We start from the raw sequence: 10,155 nt of genomic DNA on the forward strand, positions 1-10,155 counted from the left end.
AATGAAAAAAATAATAATAAAAAATAATGAAAAAATTCGAAAAAAATAATGTCAAATTTTCCAGATTTTTTAAAAGATTCGAAAAAAATACGGAATTTTTTTAAAAAAATCTGAAAAATTTGACATTATTTTTTTCGAAATTTTTTTTTCAAATTTTTTCCAGAATCTTTTACAGAATTTTCTAATGTTGAAAATTTGACATTCTAAAGGCGCATGAAAACGAAAAAAGTATACACAAAAACACCGACGAGAATACAACTTGGCCACAAATTTGGTACATATTTCTTCTTTATGGAAATGAATGTTTGCATGACATTACTTTTTCGAATAAGTGATTCTTGGAATTGTCCATGAATTTTTGTGAAATTTTTTTCGTTTTTTTAATCATTTTTATTAATATTTTTTATTTTTCAAGAATTTATTTCATTTTTTTTCAAAATTCTTTAATATTTTTTTATTATTTTTCATTTTTCCAGAATTTTTTTATTATTTTTTTCATTTATTTAATTTAAAAATTGATTTTTTCGATTTTTTATTTTTTTTAATTAGTTAATTACACACGTGGCATGCCACGTATGCATTGACTTGGTCAAAATTGACCAAAAAGACCAAATATGCAAAGGGGCTAAAACATAGAGGACCAAAATTGTAGTTTTCAAACTTAGGGGGCCAAAATCGCAACTTTTTAAAAGATAGGGGGCCAAAGTTGCACTTTAGCCTAAAATATATTAGATCATAACACGACTCTGTTATTTATATATGATTGTATGTAGAACTTTTAGATCATAATAAAATCTAAAATAGAGAACAAAGGTGGTAGGCATAAACAAAACCCTCCAAAGAAATGTTTTAGGGACACTCACTTTTCTATGCACCCACGACATATGATTAATTACATATAAAAATGGGGTTAATTTAGTTATATGAATAGTTAATAATTTGATTCCCGTTAAAAATTAAGGTTAAAATCATATAGTTCAATAAATCACAATTTTAATCATGAGTTGAATTGATGGTCAACTCAATTGAATTAATCATATTAATTCGTTGTCATATTAATTCGTTATCATTATTGATTTTTATCTTCATCTTATATTCTGGACTTAGGGTGCATTTTAATTAAAGGAATTGAGATATTTTAAAATGGATAGTTGATAAAAAAAAACATTTTTAAGAGAAAATAACAAACTATGTTAATAAAAATTTAATTCACGCTACAATATCTGCAATTCTCATCATAAGACCTCTTTGGGAGAGATTAAATTTTTAAGATCCAATAATTATTAGATATTTTTAATAATATAAGTTATTGATAGTTGAATAATGAGTTTCATTTAAGAAATTTGTGTGAGAAACTATTGAATATTTATTAAATATTATTATTAAAAAAATTATAAATGAATGATGCGTACGCGTGAGATCTATTTCAATATCAAAAATATATGTCACCATTATAAATGGTGTAAGAATCGTAATGACCATGATCATAGTGGTTGCAAGTTGCAACAACGATCACAACCGTAATTTAAAACGATGTTTTAGATAAGTCCCTCGTCCAATATACATCACTTTAACAAAGCTAGTAAGCTACATCCAAATTCAGTTCAAAATTCAGTGAGGCAGGCTTTTGATAATTTCACGACTGACGACTGATTTTCTCTAAGCATGCATAAACTGGTGAAAGGCAGAGTTCTTGAAGTTGTTGCCAATGCCATTATCTTCAATAATGTAAAAAGAATCATCCCACATGGGTTGGTAAGAGCATCCACAATGGAGACTCTCATCTTTGAGGTCTTAAATGGGTCCCACATTGACACATCACTTTTTAATAATTTTTTAATAATAGTACCTAATAGGTACTCAACCACTCCAATGGAGATCCTCTAACAAAAGGTCTAATTGGGTCCCACCAATATTATTTATTTAATACACTATCTATTTTAATACACTTTTTAATTATTATTTTAATTAAAAAGTGATGTGGGCCCATTTAAGAATGAGGTCTTAATTTAGACCTTGCATCTTTTAAGACCCTCACTTTTTTTTTCCACAATGGGGGTACCTATTAGGTACCAGGTCTTAAATGGTGAAGACCTCACCATTGTAGATGCTCTAAACTCTCTCTTTGTCCAGCTAGCACAGTTTTGATGGTGTGGCCATCTTTTTTACCGTGTATATATATATAGTCAGCCACACACAACTTGCTCTTCCAAATATTATTCATCACTTAGGTGAATGCTACTAGGGACCCATCATAGGTTTTGCAGGATAGGATAAATATCATAACAGGTATGGTTGGTTGTTAGAGTTCTCATCGAGTAAATAAAAGTGTTTGATGTGGTATTTAAGTTATGAGGTTCTCCCATTTAATGGATTACTTTTTAGGGTTGGATTCTCCTCATGAGCTTAAATCCTAACACTTGGTGCTTTCATTCAGAGTTGATCACAAAAAGGGCAACCATGCTATATTAAGGTGATCTGTCGAACACTGATAGGTGATTGAAGCTGCCATAAAGGAAATGGTTACCATCAAATTAGTGTCAATTGAGTGTAACTCGTCGTGTATGTCGATTCTTAAATCCTAACATTGGTTTTGCACCGAAAATAATTGATTTTGAGTGAATTAATTCTATAAAATTGATTATGAATAAAAGTAGGTTAAATATAAAATGCTTTATGATTTGATGTATATACGTAAGAAAAAAATGGTTTTAACAATAAATCTAAAGTTAAAGTCAATTGTAGGAGGCAAAAGTTACAAATTCTAACATCAAGAATAATAAATTCTACAAATAGACTGAATTCTCCTTTAAATCATTAATGCGTGATGAAATCAATTATGCAACTTCTGGAATCACTTTTGATGACTCTCCAAAATTGAAACCAATTACATATGCTAAAAATATTTGTAATTGTCCCTATTATTTTAATAATTTCAGTACACCTAACCAAGAGATGAATTAAGTGATTAATAAACTTTAGTTAAATGAAAAATTGTTATCGAAAACATGGTTCCAAATTTTGATTGAAATGTATTTGACCAAACTTTTATAGGGACAGTACAATTTCATTAAAAAACATAAATGTTGAACATAAATTGACTTAAAAGTATGAACTAAAAATGATGATTGAAAATTTCTTAAAGACTGAAAGTCGGATAAAAAATTTAGTGAGAGTAAAACGAAAAGTTGATATATTTATAAGAATAAAAAACATATTTAACCCATTTTTATATAATTAAATAATATATTATTTTCTGTATGTTGCAAATATCCATGACTACTTAAGTATTTCTCATTTCGATGTTTTTTTTTAAAAAAAAGAATGATATTTTATGCATGAACGCTTAAGAAGAATAGATCTTTGGAAAAAAAATATCTCTCAATTTTTTTCATTTTTTTAATCTCCACCTTTAAATGACTTTTCTACACTTTTTTTAAAAAAATAAAAAATAAATGTTTTTTTAACAAGCAAAAATGGATTATATTACCACGGACAACGTAATTGTTGCAGCATAAGGTGTGCCCAAACAATCACGAAAATGTCAATGTCCTGTCAAGATTACAAATGTGTCAGTCGATGCCCAAACATGAAAGTGAGCTCGACCACCAAAAATAAGTACCAAAGCTAAATACAACATCACTAGCTTTTAACCATCACAAAAAAGATGATTTTATTTTATCTAATATATGTGGTAAAGAGCTTTGTTTGTTTCTAAATACGATGTTATTCCGTTCGTTCCACAAGACCCAAACACATTGAAGCCAAATCATTTGAGAGGATCTTAATCCATGATAAAGATTAAACTCATTCACTTTTTTTCTGTAGACCATTAAATTGTGTGGATATAATTTACGTGTACGTTAGTTCAGCACAGAGCCAGGCAGAGAGGCAGGGCCTCAGGGAGGGTACCTCTGAATTTTTGTTGGAACATAACATTCCAACTCACTTTTTTTTTTATTGTTTCTTTTTTATAACTTTTTCTTTATACTGAAAATTGACCTTAAAATTTTGATCATTAACATTGTTATTATTAGTACTACCAAACAACTGTACCAACAAATTAGGATGCATGGAAAATTCCAATTATGCTCAGCTTCTGACATGTGTACTCATTCACGAGGGATTCAAGTGTTACTCTTATTGTGGTGGATACAAGATCGAAATTGGGAGGCATGAGAGGGTTTTGTTTCTTTTAATGAGACACAAAGGTTTGCACTTTGCAGAAATAGTAAAGAGAGAAGGAGGGATATTGGTGAATATATTGAGATAAAAGGGGGACCATTTTCCCATTTCAACAATGAGTTGATTTTAAAACTATTGAAGAGGGGACCATTTAGATTTTGAACTAAGAAGCAATTAGTTTAGGGGAGCTTTATTTAAGTCAACTTAGAATTTGGAATATATTTACAATTTACATATTGTTAACACCAATTTATCTTTTTGGATAATGTATTGGTCACTCGACTGAAGTGAAAGTATTTGTCTATTAGTTGAATCATGCAGAATCAGCCGATAAAAAATCTTCTCGTATCTATTTATTAGAAAATAATATGCTCATATTTAATGAAGAATCGGTTGTCAAATGTGTTTGAGGAGTCTATAAGGGTTTTGAGGTTGTTATTAAATTTTAATTGGCTTTTGGTAATATTGAACTGTAGATCAAAAGACCACAACATTTGAGATAACCAAATGAAATGCATATAATCTATAATTGGAACCATTTTGCATTTTCAAATCGATTTTTATGAAAAATTGTTTGGTTTTCAAACTAGAACCATAAATTGGGTTGATTCATATATGGTTTGGTTAACCATAAAAACCCATGCGAGTTGATCTTCTCTCATATATTGGGCATATAAGATTGATTTCTTCCGTTCTTAAATACATGTCATTGTTTGATCATGTGTTCACATATAACTTACTTTGACTGGATTTTTTTAATAATATATAAAGATAAATGTTATTACATAAGATGTTAGATTTGTTTCAATGAATATTTTTAAAATATAAACTTTTATAACTTTGAATAATGGATAATTAAATATACTATTGATCAAGATTTTACAATGACATGTGTAAAGTGACCAACTGCAACATGTATTTAGAAACTGATGGAGTGTAAAATAATTTTTACGGAATTATATAAAAATAATGCTAATAACACATATTAAGAAACTCATGATAGAAATTTCATCTTGAAACATGTGTATTTATTCTTTAAATGTTTAAAAATTGTTATCTTCAAAAAGAAAGTTAAACACATTAATCTATTGGCTCTTTAGTCTATTTAAAAAAAGATCAAATTTAAATATGTTCATATTAGACTTTTAAACATACTAATATGTTCCTAAATACTCCCTCCGGTCACATTTATAAACAACTTTTGCTTTTTTAGGTTCATTAAATAACTAATGTATCTAGAATATAATATAGTCTAGATACATCACTTATTTAATGAATCTAAAAAAGTAAAAGTTGCTTATAAATGTGACCAGAGGGAGTATGTTATATCAAACTTTTAAATTTCCAAACTCACACATAAAAAAACAAGTCTATATATGACAAAAGTTTTTTTTGACAAGTCAAAAGGATAAAAATGTGTTTGTGCCGACATCATAAGTCAAAGAGAGTAATGTAGAATCAGGTTGTGAAATTGAATGTGTACGATCAACTTGGCCCATGACAACGCACCATCCATAATGAGTTGCATTTTAGTACACTGAAATCGAGCTTTTAAATTATGAAAAACTACCCAACACCAGTTAAAACAACAATAATGCTGAGTTTCTGAAACGTGTACTATCATTCAAGTGATACTCCTTGTAGAGTAGTACTCCATAGCAGAAGATGGAAATAGAGAGACATGGGATGGCTTTGTTTCTTTTAACGAGACACAAATATTGAAAGAGATAAAAAATATCAAAAGAGTAAATGAGAGATTAGGTATTGAGATTAAAAATGGGACCACTTGATTTTTACAATATGTTTTCTTTGCTTTTTTTTCTTTCCTATAAGGCCAGACAAATGACATCATGAAGAGCGACTCCCAACTAAGTTGGTGCTCAACTCTAACGTTTTGAGTTTTGTCAAATACTCGTATATATTATTTAAAAAAAAGGAAAAAAATACATAAAAAAACTGGGGGGCATAAACCTAACCAGTTTATCCACAAAATGTAGAACTACCGAAACAGGTGATATGAAAATTAAAAACAACACAAATGGATCAAAACAGCCTCTTTAGAGGTCTTGACCGCGGTGAATAGACCAACCGTCAACACGGAGCAGATCCACGTACCATATTCTCCTTGCAAAGCGCAACAAGTTAAATACTCTTTCGAGTCCCAAAGCAAATACCAAATAAGACCCTCCTTGCGACATGGGAAGGAAAACCACCATCCAGAAACATCTGAATCAACGCATCAGTTCGCTTTGCTTTAGAAAAGAAAGTAGCAGCAAAAAAGAGGTAAAAAATAAAATAAAAGTGATGTAAAATATAATAGAGTGTGAAATGAATTTTTGTTTGATATGTGTTTGCACATCTATACTATATATAAAAAATAGTATTTTTGGTTCTTTTGGGTTGATTTTTTCTCTTTCTAAAGTTACCTTTAATTTTCAATACAAATAACACTTATATGTCCAAAAAAAAATTCTTTATCCTTTTAAAAATGTAACAAACTAGATGAGTATATCTATACTTTACTTTATATAAAGAAAATATGAGATTTTGAACTAACTTTTTCATTATCCCAATTATACCCTTAAACAATTTTTTCTATAATAATGATCGTTATGATGTCATTAGAAAGATAAGAATTTAGATTATATTTTTTTTATATTGTTGGTGTCATTGAAATAGATAATGATGGTTAGTTTTGTTTGTTATAGCTTGAAACAACAAACATTTATATTTTTAATTTTAATCAAAATCAAAATTTCATAAAAAAAAAAAAACATCGTTCATAATTTTCAAACATTAGCGCAATAAAAAGAGCGAAAAGACGGACACGTGAGTGCCCATCTTTTCGTAGCAAGAATAACGAAAGAAAGTTACAATGAGAAGTTTGTGATGGAGCATTCCCCTTCCACACATTTCCCCTCTTTGGTTTATGCATTTTTCTAACATTACCTGAGAGTTATTAATATGGGGACCATTTAGATTTTAGAAGAAGCAATCTAGTTCGTGAACCTGGATTGTGACTCATCTAATCAATTCAGATAGAATTTAATTTGGATGAGAATGGATTCTATCCAGAGGAGATTTCAATGGAATATCTCACTACTTTTTATCTCGAATTATTTCTTCTTTTTGAAAATTTTAAATCTCACGGTTAACTTTTTTTTCTTCATTTTTATATTCAAGACTTAAAAGGAACATTGTACCCCAAAAAAAAAAGACTTAAAAAGGAATATGTAAATTATTTACATCGACAATTAATAAGATTTCACCACTTTGCCACACTTCATCATATAATCATATAATTATTTCAAACTGCACTTAAAGTATGTGGGAAGATTTGAGAGTTAGATCCAAACCAATTTAATATTAGGGTTTGGGTTATTAATGACAATGTGAGAATTGGACCCAAATCTCATATTAGACATGAGAGTGGATACTAAACCTGGCAATGGCGTGAATCCCATAACCCGCGTTTTCTAGTCCTCGGGTTAAGTAGGGTGATACGGTGAACCCTAAATAGGGTTTCTCATTGTTTGGACTATTGCACAAAGCCAATTGAAGTGTGGCACATAATGATGGACTAATTTGTGTTCATAATTGTGGAGACTCATAATCCAAAAATTTGAGCCAATATACTAAAATTAACCACTAAATATCTTAGTTTTTCTTATTCTCACGTAAGTAGGACATCTTAATTTCTAACCCTAACTATTAATATCTAATTATCTAAATCTCTCATAAAAGTATCATCAATTTCCACGAAGATATTTTGAAAGGGAAAGATTACAAGTGAAAAAGATAAAGTTAGTATGTATACGCATAAAACTCAAACAAGTACAAGCACGAGCTAGAGGGAAAAGCTTGAATTGAGATCAACCACAAATATCCCACCAATCTTTTCTGGTCAGGAGAAACCCAAATAAGAATTATGGGAAAAGAAGGATATATATATATATATATATATATATATATATATATATATATATATATATATATATATATATATATATATATATATATATATAGGGGTTTGCTAGAACACACCCGCTAGTTTTTATGTGGGAGTGTTTTAGAAAAACTAGTGGGTGTGTTCTAGCAAATGCCTATAGGATTTGCTAGAACACACCCACTTGTTTTTGTTAGAAGGTGTGTTATAGCAACATACACCTTAGGGTGTATTTAACCACTTTTTAGTTATTTACTTGCTAAAACACTCCCACATGAAAACTAGTGGGTGTGTTCTAGCAAACCCCATATATATATATATATATATATCACAAATGCTCTAGAAAGTAGCAAAAACTAGGAGACAAAGCATAAGTTGTTCAATCAAGCTGAGTCAAGATGGGGTCATTCCAAAAGTGACTAATTGTTCATCTTTGAATACGGTGGGGGATTAATCTAACCCTTATATATATCATTTTCTTTTGTAGACCTTATCAAGTTGTCTCTTCTTTTTTTGATGTCCCCTCAATTATAAGAGTACTTCACTTAGCCATGTGTAACCCCATGTTCATTGAAGGATGTTTAAGAATAATTCTGCTCCATTTCATCTTTCAAGTGGAATCAAATTTGTAAAAAGTATTTATTTTCTCAACGTGATGTACACAATTTAGGTGTTTTGTGTACCATAATAAAAATAGCCAAAAATAAAAGATAAAATAGTGGGATGAATGGCAAAGCACTCTAGGAGATATGCCTCGAGGTGGGACACTCGAATGTGGTATTCAATTCAATCCGGGCAAGAGGATGAGTATAGGAGTATATTTCACAAAAAGAGTGTACGAAAAAGGAAAAGGGTATTGGAGGGCATTGCTGGTAGGATTAAGATTCAATGATTTTTAAGGCGTGAATGTCACAGTGACTTTGTGTCTATCTCGTCTTATTTATTACTCCATTTGTTCTTTATTATAAGAAGAAAAACAAAAATCATCAAAACCAAGACAATCACTAATTGTAACTTTTTGAATGCTTTTACAAATATACTCTCATAAAAATTTATGAATTGTTGAACATACTCACTAATATTGAAAAGACAAATATTAAACGAGGGCTACAAAGTCTTTTAAACAATATACGTTAAAACTCACAACATTTTCTTATAAATAGAAACAAAAATTTATTTGATTTTTTTTTAAAAATAAGACCGGCTGGAGTATTTCTTTTTCATCTTTCTCTTTCATAAAACACACAAAATTATCCGGTGACTTTCCTGCTCTAAAGTCACTGAATCACAATCCTTGTTGGTAGGGTTGTTCACATCGACGTACTTTTAGATCAATTTATCTCTTTGTTTTAGATTGAATTTTTTACATGTACTTGAATCACCAAAACCAAATTAAACCAAGTAGATTGTCAATGAGTTTGAGTTCATGGGTTCAAAATATCACACTTGTTACCCAAACCAAACATCTATGTGTTTGAATGAGTTGGTTAAAGTTGAACCCAAATTGTATTGGTTGGTTTGAGTGTTCAGGTTTGCGGGTTAACCCGTACCCGTTAACTCCTCTAGATGTCACCACAAAGTCATTTCAACACTACAGTTGTTGCTTTGAGGGTGGGGTAACTTATCAACACTACATGTGTTATTTTGGGATTTTCCGCTATGATAGGTGATTTTGATACATAACATTACTCCTTCCATCTCAAATTAAAATTCCTTTTGGAGAAAAAATTTGTCTTAAATTATAAGTCGTCCTTTACAATACCAATGAAACATTAAATGCTATGTTTTTTTATTATACCCTCAACTATTTATTATTTTTCATTCTTTCAGTTTTTTAATTTATTATTTAAAAATCATTAATGAAAGACAATTTTGTAAAGGAACATGTTAATCATGCCCTGGAGCACTAGTTAATTAATGAATTAAAATAGAAAGAAATGACAAAATTTACATTGAATTTTTTTTTTCAATTATCAAAAAGTAGAACACACAACTTACACGGTAATGTTTCCTTTTATAATTTT

The sequence above is a fragment of the Medicago sativa genome, chromosome 7 (genome assembly GCF_051527215.1).
Source record: "Medicago sativa cultivar Bolivia chromosome 7, Bolivia_mono, whole genome shotgun sequence".
Taxonomy (NCBI): Eukaryota; Viridiplantae; Streptophyta; class Magnoliopsida; order Fabales; family Fabaceae; genus Medicago; species Medicago sativa.